At 37.5% G+C, this 15978-nt stretch overlaps 1 long non-coding RNA gene across 6 annotated transcripts in view; it reads right to left on the bottom strand.

Annotated features, from left to right (window-relative positions):
- LOC105479474 (uncharacterized) overlaps positions 1 to 15313 on the bottom strand; it is an 81002-nt gene extending 65689 nt beyond the window's left edge. For 5 of the 6 annotated variants that reach the window (XR_011623622.1, XR_011623621.1, XR_011623620.1 and 2 more), the window contains exons 1-2: positions 15105 to 15313; positions 6568 to 6722 (exon numbers count right to left, since the gene is read on the bottom strand). This is a non-coding gene — a long non-coding RNA (uncharacterized lncRNA). The remainder of the gene's footprint in view (positions 1 to 6567; positions 6723 to 15104) is intronic. The other variant, XR_011623625.1, reaches the window with a different exon arrangement.
- Between the last annotated feature and the right edge of the window lie 665 nt (positions 15314 to 15978).

The raw sequence follows: 15978 nt of genomic DNA, 5'->3' as shown, positions 1-15978 counted from the left end.
TTATAGTTTATAAAGGTTTTCAAAGGTATTCTACTAAGGTGGCATGTTGTTGAAGTCAAGTTCCTGGAGAAAGAAATGTTTGTATCTCAGCATGTGGGTTGGCAGTATCTTATTTTCCAAATGAATATTGGTATTAACCATCCCATGAAAATACTCTTTCTAAAAACACAACTTGTAGAGTTACATTATTTTCTGTCAAAATGTGTCTTAAGTATTATATGGAATGCCCATGAGGCCCCTTGGTTGGGGCCATTGTATGATTCTGTCTCATATGCACAGCATGGGGAGATGAAGTTGGGGAGGTGTAACATGAAACTATACGTATTTTAAGTTGGGCCTAAAGGTTTATCTGTACATCATGAACTATAACCTAAATGAAGTTGTATGCAGATTGTAGTCGACAATATCCCCATGTTCTCTGTATATCTAGATATCTGTATATCTGGATATCGTCAGTGTATTTACTTTAAGTTAGTTCACAGTTCTTAGTGGGGCATGAATTTGATTGTCAGTGCCATTCCAAATCCCTTTCCTGATTCCCTCCCCCTGCTGCCTACATCCTCCCCTGATTTACAGGTTCCTGACTGCTTTTCTGATGTCTTTTTATAGTTTTCAATCAATTTAATGAAATAAATTTATCTGACAAAAATTTTGAAAATCAGCCTTGCCTGACCTTCCCTCGCCTTGTTCTTCTGCTTTGGCAACATGGTCATTCTCTTAGTGCTTTTTTTTTCTTTCACATAGTTGCCCTGAGCTCTGGCTTTTTTTTTTTCTTTCACATATTTGCCCTGAGCTCTGATCAGGGCAAGCTCTGACTGCCCTCGCCTTCCTGACTGCTGACTCACAGGTTTACTCCATCCGTGGAGTGTAGACCTCTCTGGATTTAAGTGGCCCCCTGCCTTACTGGTACTTCTGGTTTCAGTATGATTTTGGTCCTCCCACCACCAGACACTCCTAATCCCTTCCACATTTTTTTTTTCAGAGATCCTTGTCCTGATACACTGATTTATTGTGCAGTCCTGGGTAATTTATTTAACCTTTCTGTTTCTTAGTTTTCCTGGTTTACAAAGATGAGCCTTGATAAGGCCCAAACTGCCTTCACACGCCTTGTGAGGATCAAGTAAGATAAAGTTTGTGAAAACACTTTGTTGAGTGCAAAATGCTAAACTAATGTAAGATATTATTTTTATTGCAACACTGTTTTCATTGAAACATCATTCCTAGATACCATTGTCTTTATACAGAGCTATATGGTTTTAAAAATATTGATTTCTAGTTGGATTGACAAGATATATTTAAGAAGGAAAATAATGGTAGCTATTGTTATTGATCATATACCATTTGCTAGGTACCGTGCTGGGTGTTTTTGGTCTTATCTATTTTAATCTTTACGTCTATTCTGCAAGGTAGGTTTTACAGAGACTCAGAGACATAAAGTATCTTACCCAAGAATACATAGTTTGTAAGTCACAGAACAAAGGAGTATGTTCACTTCTGTTTTACTGCAGAGCTGTGATGTACAACACATGCCTTCCTTGAGATGCTGATATATTCCAAATAGTTTTTGCATTTTTTTCTGGTAATATCCTGAATATGTTTCCACCCTATGTACTCCACGCTCATGACAATCATGGTGTATTGGGCAGCCTTCTAGGATGGTAACCAACAATCCCCACCTCCTGGTAATAAGATTCTGTAGTCTCCTCCCCTTGAGTGTGGGCTAGACTTAGTAACTTGCTTTTAATGAATAGAATACAACAAAGGTGATGGGATATCCCTTCTGAAATTAGTTTACAAGAGACTGTGACTTCTGTCTTGATGGCATTCTCTTGCTCTCTCTTGCTTCCTCAGTTTAAGGAAACTAACTGAAGTATTCTGAATTACCCTATGGAAAAGCTCATATGGCAGAGAACTGGTGGCAGCCTCTGACAACAGCTGCCAAGGACCTGAATCCTGCCAGCAACTGGTGAATGATCTTGGAATCAGATCTTATCCCAGCTGAATCTTGAGATGACTGTAGATACAGCTGACACCTCGATTTTATCCTGTAAGAGACCATGAGCTAGATAGAGGACCCAGCTAAGCCATGCCTGGATTCCTGAACCACAAAACTGTGAGACAGTAAATGTCGTTTTATTCAGCTACTACATTTCAGGGTCATTTGATACACAGCAATAGATATCCAACACACATTGGTATGTACAAGAAGCATTATTTATGAGACTCTGCTGTGCAAATTACTGATGAATGAAGGAATTATCTCTGACATGTCCAATTTTCTCACCTAATAAGCAATATCTAATAAAAGGTGAAATTGGTACTCATGTCACTCTGAGTCTGTGACATTACTTACTATGCCATACTGCTGTGCAAGGGCCTTCAGTGGAGGATGAGGGTGGCAAGGTTGCTGTTTTTATGCTCAGTGTACAAGTGAAAACAAGTATGAATGTTATATCTGAAGACAGACTGGTAGCAAACACTTTATAGGCTGTGTGTCTTAGGGGGCTTCTCAAATAATAACAGTTAAGTTAGCTGTTGCTCCGCTTGGATATATAGGTACTATGACCAAAAACAGAGGTTATTATTATTTTTTTTTTCTGAAAAGAGTCAGATAGTACATCTTTTAGCCATTGTAAGCTACATATGACTTGTGTTGCTTACTCTTCTTTCTATTTTTAAAATAAGCCTTTAAAAATTTTAGAAGATTTCTTAGCTCAGAGGTCTTATAAAAACAGTCTATAGGTCATATTTGGCACAGGCTGTAGTTTGCCACCCCTGACTAAAGTTAAGGTAACCCTCAAAGACCATGGATTAATTTAAACATAGTTCTTTATAGGATTCCAAGAGGGAATTAAGCCCCATTGTCTTAAGGCATCTATTGCATGTAATAAATTAACTTATCTCCTGTGGATCTTGAATGGTATTCACTATATGAATACTTGAAAGGATTGAGTAAATAATCACTCAGAACATTTTTGTGCTTTGTTCAGATGACAAGCTCCGGTTAGGAAAAGCTAGTGGCACACATACTCATACGATTATTTATTCAACAATCATTAAATAAGCAGTAACTATATGCTAAGTGTTACATTATATACTGTGAAATTATCTCAAAAACATCACCATCACAGAGAGTGAGCTGCAAGAAATTATGAAAATAACTTAATTTCTGAAGTCATGCTCTAGCAGAAACAATGTGATGATCCTAATAACTATTTCTCTTTCACTTACGTAATATCCTTGCTACAGGACAAGAGCATTTTTTTTTTCTCCACGAGGCTGTGATCTGTGCAGACCAGTTGATAGTTGTCTGAGAATAATAAGACCCCCTAGCAATATATGTCTTTAGTAGACCCAGATTAGACCTAATCTTTACCCTGTCATGAACTATGTGACCTCCAGCAATTACTTAACCTCTCCAAGATACTATCTCACCATCAAATGAAGAAAGTAATACTACTTATTTCAGTGGATTGTTGTATGAATTTAAATGAGACAAAACATGTAAAGCACTTTGGCGTAATGCTTCACAAGTAGAAAAAGCTCTGCAGAAGTACAGGCATACCTTGTTTTCTTGTGCTTTCCTTTCTTGGGCTTCACAGATACTGTGTTTTTTACAAATTGAAGATTTGTGGTAACTTTTCATTGTTCAAGTCTGTTGGTGCTATTTTTCCAACAGCATGTACTCACTGCATGTCTCTCTGTCACATATTGGTAACTAGTGAAATATTTTAATAATATTGAAAATTTTGAAATTACTTATATGAAATAATTTTGAATAAATTAATAATAATCTTCAAATAATTTTGATTAAATTATTATTTGAATAAAAATTATTTTATAATATTATGGTGATCTGTGATCAGTGATCTTTGATATTACTATTGTAATAGTTCTGGGGCATCACAAACTGCCATAATTGATTAACATAATGGATCATTGTCGTGTGTGTTCTCACTGCTCCACTAACTGGCCATTTCCCCATCTCTCTCCCTCTCCTCAGGCCTCCCTGAGACACAACAATACTGATATTGGCCTATTAATAACCGTACAATGGCTTCTAAGTGTTTAAGGGAAAGGAAGAGTTGAACTTCTCTTATTTAAATAAAAGCTAGAAATGATTAAGCTCAGCGAGGAAGGCATGTTGAAAGCTAAGACAGGTCAAAAGCTAGGTCCCTTGCACCAGCTAGTCAGGTTGTGAACATAAAGAAAAAGTTTTTGAAGGAAATTAAACATGTTACTCTAGTGAACACATGAATGCCAAGAAAGAAAAACAGTCTTAATGCTGGTATGGAGAAAGTTTGAGTGGTCTGGAGAGAAGATTGAAACAGCCCCAGCATTCTGTTAAACAAAAGCTTAATCCAGATCAAGGCCCCAACTCTTCAGTTCTGTGAAGGCTGAGAGAGATAAGAAAGCTGCAGAAGAAAAGTTTGAAGCTAACAGAGGTTGGCTCATGAGATCTAAGAAAAGAAACCATCTTTATAACATAGAAGGGTAGTGTGAAGCAAAAAGTGCTGACATAGAAACTATAGCAAGTTATTCAGAAGATCTAGCTAAGATAATTTATGAACGTGGCTACACTAAACAACAGATTTTCAAAGAAGATAAAACAGCCCTCTATTGGAAGATGCCATCTAGGGCTCCTATAGGTAGAGAAAATAAGTCAATGCCTGGTTTCAAATCTCCACAGAATAGGCTGACTCTCTTGTTAGGGGCTAATGCAACTTGGTGACTTTAAGTTGATGCCAATGCTCATTTGCCATTCCAAAAAACTGAGGGCCCTTAATAATTATGCTAAATCTATTCTGCCTGTGCTTTATAAGTGGAACAACAAAGCCTAGATGAAGGAAGTCTGTTTACAGCATAGTTTACTGAATATCTTCATCTCACTGTTGAGACACATTGCTCAGAAAAAAAGATTCCTTTCAAAACATTACTGCTCATTGACCATGCACCTGGTCACCTAAGACCTCTGATGGAGGTGTATAAGGAGATGAATGTTATTTTCATGCCTGCTAACACAGCATCCTTTCTGCAGCCCATGGGTCAAGTAGTAATTTTGACTTTCAAGTCTTATTGTTTAAGAAAGGCATTTCATAAGACTATAGCTGCCATAGATAGTGATTTTGCAATGGATCTGGGCAAATTGGAAACCTTTTGGAAAGGATTTTCCATTCTAGATGTCAATAAGACCATTCGTAATATATGGGAGGAGGTCAAAATATCAACATTAACAGGAGTTTGGAAGAAGTTGATTTCAACCTCCATGGATGCTTTTGAGGGTTCAAGACTTCAGTGTGGGAAGGAACTGTAGACGTGGTGGAAATAGCAAGAGAACTGATATTATAAGTGCAGCTTGAAGATTGGACTGAATTCCTTCAATCTCATGTTAAAACTTGAATGGATAAGGAGTTGCTTCTTATGGCTGAGCAAAGAAAGTGGTTTCTTGAGATAGAATCTACTCTTGGTGAAGATGCTGTGAACACTGTCGAAATAACAACAAGGAATTTAGAATATTACATAAACTTAGTTGATAAAGCAGTGGCAGGGTTTAAGAGGATTGACTCCAATTTTGAAAGAAGTTCTCCTGTGGGTAAAATGTTATCAAACAGCATCAAACACTACAGAGAAATCTTTTGTGAAAGGGAAATTCAATGTGACAAACTTCATTGTTGTCTTATTTTTAAAAAGTGCTGTAGCCACCCCAACTTTTAGCAACCACCACCCTGATCAGCAGTGGTCGTCGAGGCATGACCCTCCACCAGCAAAAGATTAGGACTCATTCAAAGCTCAGATGATCATTAGAATTTTTTAGCAATAAAGTATTCTAAAATTAACATATGTACATTTTTTAGACATAATGCTATTGCACACTTAATAGATTGCAGTATAGTATGAACATGACTTTTAAATGCATTGGGAAACCAAAAAAAAATAGTATGGCTCCTTTTATTGTGATGTCTATTGTATTGCAGTGGGCTAGAACTGAACCCACAATAACTTCAAGTTATGCCTTGTAACTATTATTATTTTCAGGCTCACTTCCATGATGTCAGGGGCATCAGATACATGCTCTTATTTTTTCTAAAGTCAGATCCAATACTATAGCCAATAATTCTGTATGAGATGTATTAATAGAAAGGAAAAATCTATAGTTTTCTCCAATTGCATTGGTCTTCTCAGAGAACTGGGCACAGCTGTAGGGGGTAAAAAATACCTAACAGACAATCTCATATCTTGAAAATATTTTGTTTTAGAAGGATAGTTTGATTTTTTCCCTCAATATGATAAACTGGCTGCAAAGAATGGGGAAGGAAGGTGGGGGAGGCATCAAATTTCTGATTTTAATTTTTTTTGTTTATTTTTAGAGCTTCTCTGTTCCAGAAAAAAGTGTTTGCTTTTTTGGATTCTGAAGTAAGAATAACAGAACCAAGCCTTAGTGAATTCTTACACTGTGCCAGGCTCTGAACGCTTCATGCTCAAACAGCCCTCTGAAATAGGAAAGCTTTTATCCTTCACAGTTTTATAAATATGAAACTTGATGCATAGATTGCCTATGTAACTTACCCAAGGTCACCCGGCCTGTGTTATCAGTAGCCCAACTATGAATCCAAGTAGGGTTACTTCAGAGCCCAGCTCTTAATTTCAATACTCTAGCACTGTTATATAATAGAAAGATTTTCTGAGTTACAGATGCAATTTTAAATGTTCTTGTAGTCACACTTCAAAAAGGAAAAAAGAAACAGGTGTAATTAATTTTAATAATATATTTTATAGAACAAACTATGTCTAAAATACGACCATTTCAATATGTAATCAATATAAACATTTCAAAGAGATATTTTGTATTTTTTCATACTTCATTTTTAAATCCAATGTGTACTAAATGTTTCTGCAGATCTCAATTTGACTTGCCACATTTAAATGCTTCATAGCCACACAGGACTGGTGGCTGCCCCACAGAAAGGACAGCTTCACCACCTGTGCAGCTAGTCACTTGACATTCTATTTATATCTTCTATGTTTACATAATCTTTATTCTTTTTGTTTTGGTATCTTCAAGAATGTGGAGACCGGATCACTAAAACTGAAAGTAACTTTGGGGGCCGAGGGGAAGGAAGAAAACCCGTAGCAATATTGTTATTGTCTAGGGGTTTCTAATAATGCCTGCGGAAACTGATGTTCTTAAGCGCCTTTTCTCAGAGTTCTGAAATCTTTTGAGTTCCACTGCATGCCCATTTAAGAACATGAGGCTCATTTACCATATTTCCCCCTTGGCCAAGCAGAAATCTAAAAATAAACTCTTAGTTCTTAGGTTTGACCTAACTCTTTATATAAATATCCGTTTGCAGTTGTTATTTTAGAAAAAAAAAAAAATTCAATCCCTTAAATCTTTTGGTTGTAAAAACTTTAGGAAACTGATTTCTCTCCTGAACACTTCCTTCCTCTAAACCACATAGAGTTTGGGATGTGGGGGAAGGAAGCAACAGTCACATTTTATTTTGTTTTTTGTTTTTCCCACAAGAGAACAAAAGAGACAACCCTGACTTCACAAAATTTTTCTGCCATTTCCCTCTTCACCACCAAATTTTACATGACGATTAGTGTGTGAAAAATTGGTCCCTTGATATAAAGCTGAACTGTAAACTTCGTAGAGCTTTAGTCTAAAAAAGAACATCTTATCATCAAGTTTGGAAGTGCCCTGTGGAAAATGGCCATGTCACATTTTCCCCTATCCGTATCTCCGCCAGAGTTTCCCCGACACTGGCTGCACAGCAGACAGCAATAGAGAGTGCTTGTTGAAGTACATTTATTTTAATTAATTGAGGAAAATTCAAAGCAAATTTTGGATTCACTATTTTAAAAGAAAAGTGGTTTGTTATTTCCAAGTATATTGATGGAAACAGGAGAAGTATTTGGATGAGAAAGGGGTGATTTGTGAGGAAGAAATGACCTAAAGATGCATTGGAAATTAGTGGAACTTACAAGGTTCTAGGGTGTTCCTCCTTGAACATATCTTGAAATGAAATTTTAATATAAGCAAAATGTAAAAATTAAAAATAAAACAAAATATTTAAAAATACTTGTACAATTTTGATCAAGAGAGATGTTAAGGTAGCTGGGAAACTTAGCAAGAAAACATGGTTATGTTTAACTGGATTAGAATGTAGGAATATATATATGTGTACATATATACATATATAGTCATGCATTGCTTAACAATGGGGATAAATTTTGAGAAATACATCATCAAGTGATTCCACCACTGTGCGAACATCATAGAGTACTTACACAAACTTAGATGGTATAGCCTACTACATGCCTATATGCATAGCCTATTGCTCCTAGGGTATAAATCTTTACAGCTTGTGTCTTTACTGAATACTGTATGCAGTTGTAACACAGTGGTAAGTTTTTTATATATAAACATATCTGAATATAGAAAAGGTAGTGCAAAAATACAGTATCGTAATCTTATAGGACCAAGAATCTTATGGGACCACCATCGTATAAGAGGCCCATCATTAACTGAAATGTCATTATGCAGTGCATGACTGTGTGTGTGTGTGTGTATTTGTGTGTTTTTAAAGACATATCTTATACAAAACAATGGATTGGGAAAAATATATGCAATCAGAATGCCTTCGAAAGACATATAAGTGATATCCCTAATATGCAAATGACTACTAAAAGAAGTTGTAAATAAAGAAAAGAAAATGGGCCACAAACATTTTATTTTTCACTAGTGAATCAAGGAAATGCAAAATATAAAAAAATTAGACGGACTATTTCACACATCAGATAAGCAAAAATTTAAAGAAGAAAAGGTAACACTGTCCAACATTAGTGAAGTAGGCCCTCTACCTAGTTTCTAGGAGTGTGAATTGCTCAAACATTTTACGAAATTAAACTGGCAATGGCTATTACAATTTAAAATATCATACACTTTTACTTAGCAATCCCAATTTAGGAATTACCAGTACATAAACACATGTCTATTAAAGGGCTTATTACTTGTAAAGTTAAAGCTCTATAATAAACAGGTGATTTTTCAGGTCGCAAAAACCTGAAAACAAGTTGAATGTTCATTACAAGTTGAATAAATTATGGTATGGTCACAATATGGGACATTATGGATCTATTAAAAATAATGATGGCCGGGCACGGTGGCTCACGCCTGTAATCCCAGCACTTTGGGAAACCAAGGCGGGTGGAGCACAAGGTCAGGAGTTCGAGATCAGCTTGGCCAACATGGTGAAATCCCGTCTCTACTAAAAATACAAAAATTAGCTGTGAGTGGTGGCGCCTGCCTGTAATCCCAGCTATTCAGGAGGCTGAGGCAGGAGAATTGCTTGAACCCGGGAGTGGCCAAGATCGCACCACTGCACTCCAGCCTGGGCAACAGAGCAAGACTCTGTCTCAAAAAAAATAAGTAAATAAATAAAAAATAAATAAATAAAAATAAAAATAATGAGATTTTTATGCATTATACAGGATGGTTAGTTTTGAGTGGCAGGACTCTGAGATTCTCCTGGCTTTCCCCAAATCTTTTTCTTCTTTCTGGGAAAGAAAAGAGTGGGGCTTCCTCTTCCTGTCTCAAAAGCTATGCCTACCAAGCCTCACCCTTCCCATCCATACACAGAAATTTTTCTGTCAGTATCCAGTGGCCATGATTGGGACATTAAGTCTCTGTTTCAGGCCCAGTGTGGCAACTCACACTTGTAATCCCAGCAGGTGGAATGTGGAAAGCTGAAGCAGGAGGATCACTTGAGCCCAGGAGTTGGAGGCTGCAGTCAGCTATGATCACACCACTGTACTCCAGCCTGGGCAACAGAGCCAGACCCTGTCTCTAAAACCAAACAACCAACAAGCCTGAGCTTCAGCAGCATTGGTGGTGGGAAATCAGGTCTTCCTATGGCACCTTCCCCGTGGGAGGTAACTTTTGCTGTGTGGTTTGAGGGAGAAATCAACAGGGCACCCAGGAAGGTCTGTCCCATCCTGGTTTGAAAGGGCCCACTGTGCCCTCATCTAAAAGGAAGATCTAAGTACACACTTGGCTTGGGTTCTCCCCACTCCAATTATCTTCTGGGTTCAGTTAGGCTGAGTGCCTGGCATTGATTAGGTACCCCAAATCTATTGCTTTTTCCTTTCAAATCATGCTTTTTAAAACTATTACAAAACTATCTTTTAAAAAAATAACTGTTAATGTTAATTGAATATAAAATCCCAATGAGTTTAATTTGGTTATATAGTTATTTTAAGGTAGTGGAAATACAAAATGACACCATAATTTAAAAAACTGATGGAAGAGTCAATAAGTCATCTGGCCTTATTTGGTTAGAATACTCAAACAGAGAATTTGTACCTGAAAACATAAAGTATAATTTTTAAAAAGTCAAAAAAGGATTTTAAGTAAATATAGGTGACTTTGTAGAGAATTCCATGGAATGATAGCTACCAACAACATTAACATTAGTTATTTTTGCTCAAAACATTTTATCAAAGTATCTTTCATAACGGTGTGTAGGTTGCATAAAATCATAACTACTATTAAGGTCATATCTTCTTATATATATATCTTAGAATTTAAAGTGATATTAATAAGCTGGATAATTTCCTTTAGGTAATAAACTTAACTTCAAAGAACATTTGGTGGCTTCAAATAAGAGTCTGCCTTTTAGGACATTGATTTGTCACTATTCCAAAGTATGTGATGTTGACTTTGAAGGCAATTCCAAAAGAGGAGTTTCCAAAAATATTTGGACAATGATAACATCAATCAAATTAACCCACAGTCTCTCAAGAGGACTACTCAAACTGAAACAACATTCATTTAAATGCAAAACTCTGGAATGTTTGTTAAAAATTAGTAGCAATATATAATCAGACTAGAGAGAGAGCAATAGAAAATAATTGAAAGTGGCTGGGCATTGTGGCTCACACCTGTAATCCCAGCATTTTGGGAGGCTGAGGTGGGAGGACCACTCGAGTCTAGGAGTTCAAGGCTGCGGGGAGCTATGATGGCACCCTGCACTCCTGCCAGGGTGAGAGAATGACACCCTGTCTCTAAAACAAACAAACAACAAACGAAAGAAAGAAAGAAGGCAGTTGAAACAATTCAAGAGTGGGGAAGCTTCCACTTTCTTGTGGTGCAGTATCAAAAATTTTAATGGTTTCTGCTGTTAAAATCTCCATTTTCCTGGCCTTGTTCTAAAATACTAGGGACTATGTTCCTGTTTTCACTTATTTCTTGCTTACATTTTCAGGCCAGCATCTAAATTCCTTTATTCATTCATTTTTATGTCATTTCAAATACAGTGTTTTAGGCAAAAATCCTCTCTAATTTTATTCCATAAGTTGCTCTTTCCTTGAGAGTCCATAATTATAGTTTCAAGGCAGATAATGTTTTTCAATAAAGATTAAAATGAGTATTTTTTTTCAGGTTTCCACGCTGGGCTGCTGTGTCCTACAACTCCAAGGGTAGGCTTGCCTTGCTCTTTTCGGATGACCCTTCACACTCCACTCACTCCCAGAACACACAAATGGTACTCCCCGGGCCTGGGGATGCAGTGGCTTTGTCATACCTAATGTTATTTGTTGTGCTGTATGTTTAAATCTTTAAAGTCTGAGATTGAAAGGGAGCTTACATAGCCATAGTTATAGTTTTTATATGGTTCTAAATATTTTGTCTACGATACTTCAAAAGTGATGTTTATGCTTAATGAGATTATTTTAAATAAATTATATTTTATTTTTACAAAAGAGCATGTTATTTATAAACTGTTAAACTAGAAGAAGATGCCACTTATTTTCAGAAAGATATATCGAGGAGGGCAAACGTGGAGCACAGATGTTAATCATGGAGTCAGGCAACTTCCTCGTTGATTGCTTCATGAAAACACATGGTGTTTAGAGGATGTCTGTCCAAGTAAAGCCATTTGATTAACTACTCCTATCCCAGAAACAGTGTTCAGAAATCTCTATTCTGATTTTCAATAGTCCCCAGCTTCTCTTGCAGTTCAATTGGCCTAGATGAACGCTCCACCAATGACCACGAGCAGAGGAACAAAGTGAGCTTCAGGCCAAGGCTGCTAATGGTCTCAGTGGGTTCCCTCCATGTCTCTTCCCTGCTGTAGCAGCCCAGGAGACTCTATGTTCCAGACTGTGTCACTCCAAAGGCTTCCTGACAGCATCAGACTGTGATGTGAGCTGATCTAGAATAAAACCTTTGTTGGGTTACTCTACTGAGATTTGAGGGTCAATTTGAGACCATTAAGGCCCAGCCCATCCTAAGATAACAAAACATATGGTATTTGTAGATAGGGTATTTGATCAAATTATTACAAAACAATTTGATCCGGGAAAACATGATCCATGTCACCCTTTAATTCTCTGCCTTTAGAGATTGTTGCGTAGTGTATTTCACTTCAGGGATTTATTAAATAATCTGTGGAATGAGTACATAACTACAAAATATACTATACATTCTGCCGCTTTCAAAGAATCATGGTAGAATAAAATATCTGGCATTTTAAATTATATGGAAGATAATTCACTTTACCAGATTATCTAAGATAATCTAAGATAATCTTAGATTCTAAGTCACACCTGATTCCACATCTTAACCATCTAACATTCAGATACATCTTACACACAATAGCATCTTAGATTTGATGAAATATTATGTTTTTTAGCACTTAGACGCATATTTAGATCCTCTATAATCTTCAGTTTATTATTATGTAACTAGATTATCATTAACTTGTAATAATACTTGTTAACAGAGTGTCAGGCCATGGTTTTTTTAAGTTGCAATAGCCACCGTAAAGCTGTTTCTTATACCTGTTCTGAATGCTCCATCTTGACTAACTCTCCATTTTTTGCAGTTCCGATCCTATCACGTGTTTCTTCCATTTTTACCCTTGCTTTTCACATGAGACTTTACCCTCTGCATTGCTTTTCCAGCTACAACTTTTGTATCTTAACCACATTCTTCTTAAAATGGGGTCCCATAGAAGATTCAGTTTCCTCTTCTTCTTGCTCACCTTGGGCCTTGGACCCAGGGGCCATGCTCCTTTGGCTCGGTGAGGCCTCTTATTGCTGAGTCTTCTGCTGAGTTTATTCAAGCTCCATGGTTCTTCAACATAAAAACCTCAGTGCAGTTGGGGAGAAGGTAGTAACAGCAAAAGATTGCAAAAAACATCATTGCCTTCTTTGCCAAAGTTAGGTTTAATAATCAAACTTCATAACACGCTGGAAATTCCAGGGCTGGAAATTCCAGGAATACTTGAATTATCAAGCAATTCTCACAATTATTGACCTCTTCAGAAGACCCAGAATCCCCAGGTAAATATAGTCTGAAAAATCTTGTTCATAAGTTTATAATTTAACAAATAGGTACCTTTAAACTTACCACACATAGTTTTGCTTGTTTGTTTGTTTGTTTTGAGATGGAGTCTGGCTCTGTCACCCAGACTGGAGTGCAGTGGCACAATCTCGGCTCACTGCAAGCTCTGCCTCCCAGGTTCATGCCATTCTCCTGCCTCAGCCTCCCCAGTAGCTGGGACTACAGGCTCCTGCCACCACGCCCAGCTAATTTTTTGTATTTTTAGTAGAGATGGGGTTTCACCGTGTTAGCCAGGATGTCTCGATCTCCTGACCTCGTGATCCACCCGTCTCGGCCTCCCAAAGTGCTGGGATTACAGGCGTGAGCCACCGCGCCCAGTCCACCACACATAGTTTTATAGACTCAGCCTTGAAGCCACTAGCTGATACTGAGATCCTGTAGGAAATTATTACTTCATAAAGGTACTTTTCCCCTAGAGAACCAGGATTAATATTTCAATAATTTTTTTGAAAATACCATAGTGGTAATTTTTTTTCTTAGCGAAAATAAACTGAAATGGGACCCCAAACATCCTAAATGTTTATTAACAAAAGAATAATTACATATGTTATTTTCAAACTTTGTGATGGAATGAAACTATTAAAATAAAAACTAGAAAGCCAATGCTGATACATGAAAGGTTACCATGAAATAATGTAAAAGAAAGCAGAGTAGAGAGTTTTCTCTACTTTAAGGTTAAAATCACAGCCATAGTTCCAGAGTAAGGACTTTAGCTGTGGGGGCTGCTTTGAATTCAGCTTAATCAAAATATTCTCTATTTTTTTAGATGGACTAACCGGGGAATCAGTGCTGTTGGGGATTCTATTTCCATGACAACTTAAATAGCTCTTCCAGAGAGGCAATAGTTGAATATATTGGAGTTTGTGACTGGTCCCGTGACTGAGACTCAAAAGAAATACGGGCTAGAGAGGATGGAGAGGGCACAAGGGCTGCACATGTTGCTACTGGGGAGTTCACCAAATAAGCCAGAGAGAGCACCTTGATTCATAAGCTTGGTGCAGAGACACTGATAGAGATTTGGGTGAGGGGTGAAGACAGGAGGCAAGGGTAGAAGCCATTTTGATTGCAATATTTAGCCAATACCACTTGGATTTTCTTCAAACTCAACCTCTTTCCATAGCTTTTTTCCCCATTCCCAAGCACTTGTGCCAAGTTTAAAGTGAAGCTGAAAATGGAAAAGAAGTCACATAAATGAACTGAACAATGTGTGTGTGTGTGTGTGTGTGTGTGTGTGAGAGAGAGAGAGAGAGAGAGAGATACAAAGAAGGGAAGAACTTTCTTGAATTCTAAAAAGAAGTTTTTATAATGTTAAGAGCAGAACCATTTTTCTATTCAGAGCAGTAAAGGCTGGCATAGAAGTGAGACCAGACTCATTTCTGTTACAGAGACTCAAGCTGTGGTCAGAACAGATGCAACTGGACAGAAGAGAGGAATGGCATGGCCACTTGGAAACATATGGTTACTGAATTAAATGGGAGAATACCTATTTGGCCACTGCATTTTTAATATGTATATTTACTACATGTGGTGTAGGGAAACCACGAGTTATATAACTACCATAAAACTACGTAAAGATACACATAGCAGAAGATGCCGACTAGGACTGTTTTCAAAGTCCTGGATCCTGTGAGAGTACTTTGAAGTTGTAGACTGTTTACATTAGTTGTTAAAAACTTGGGCTTTAGAACAAGACTACCTGGGTTTGAGTCCTGGTTGCACCACTTCCTGATGTAACCTTCAGCAGATTCCACAAACTTCTTTGTGCTTCAGTTCTTCATCTTCAAAATGTGGTTGTGTGAAAATTAAATAAGCTAATACATATAACATGATAAGAATGGTTTCTGGCATGCAAAGTTTAGCTGTGAGGTGGTAACAATGATTGTGATGATGACAATGAGTAGGGCTCAAAGCTGATGAAATAAAGGCCAATTCATGACCTGTATTTCAAAGAAAATATCTAACAATTGGCTCTAGGCATCTCTATAACTCATTTAGAAGTCTGGCCTTGTAAGCTCCAGTGACTACCTCAAAACTCTTTATCTTCTCTCACACATGTATTACACACACACACACACACACACACACACACACACATATATATTTCTTTTTTCTTTTTTTGAGACCGAGTCTTGCTCTGTTGCCCAGGCTGAAATGCAGTGGCAGGATCTTGGCTCACTGCAACCTCTGCCTCACAGATTCAAGCGATTCTTCTGCCTCAGCCTCCCAAATAGTTGTGATTATTACAGGTGCCCGCCACCATGCCCGGCTAATTTTTGTATTTTTAGTAGAGACAGGGTTTCATCATGTTGGCCAGGCTGGTCTCGAACTCCTGACCTCATGATCTGCCGGCCTTAGCCTCCCAAAATGCTGGGATTACAGACGAGAGCCACCGTGCCTGGCCTACGTATATTATTTGGGGTACTTCTGGGTACTGTTAACAGAATGTAGAATAGGCTTAACACAATAGTGGTTTATTGTTTGCTCACATAAAATCCACGTGTGTGTTATTGGTCAGCAATGACTTTTCTCTATGGACTCAATTAGGAATCAAAGCTTCTTGCATTCTGTAT

This window comes from Macaca nemestrina, chromosome 5, assembly GCF_043159975.1.
Source record: "Macaca nemestrina isolate mMacNem1 chromosome 5, mMacNem.hap1, whole genome shotgun sequence".
Lineage (NCBI taxonomy): Eukaryota > Metazoa > Chordata > Mammalia > Primates > Cercopithecidae > Macaca > Macaca nemestrina.
Note: the sequence above shows the minus strand (reverse complement) of the source record. Positions and strands in the feature narration are given on the sequence as shown.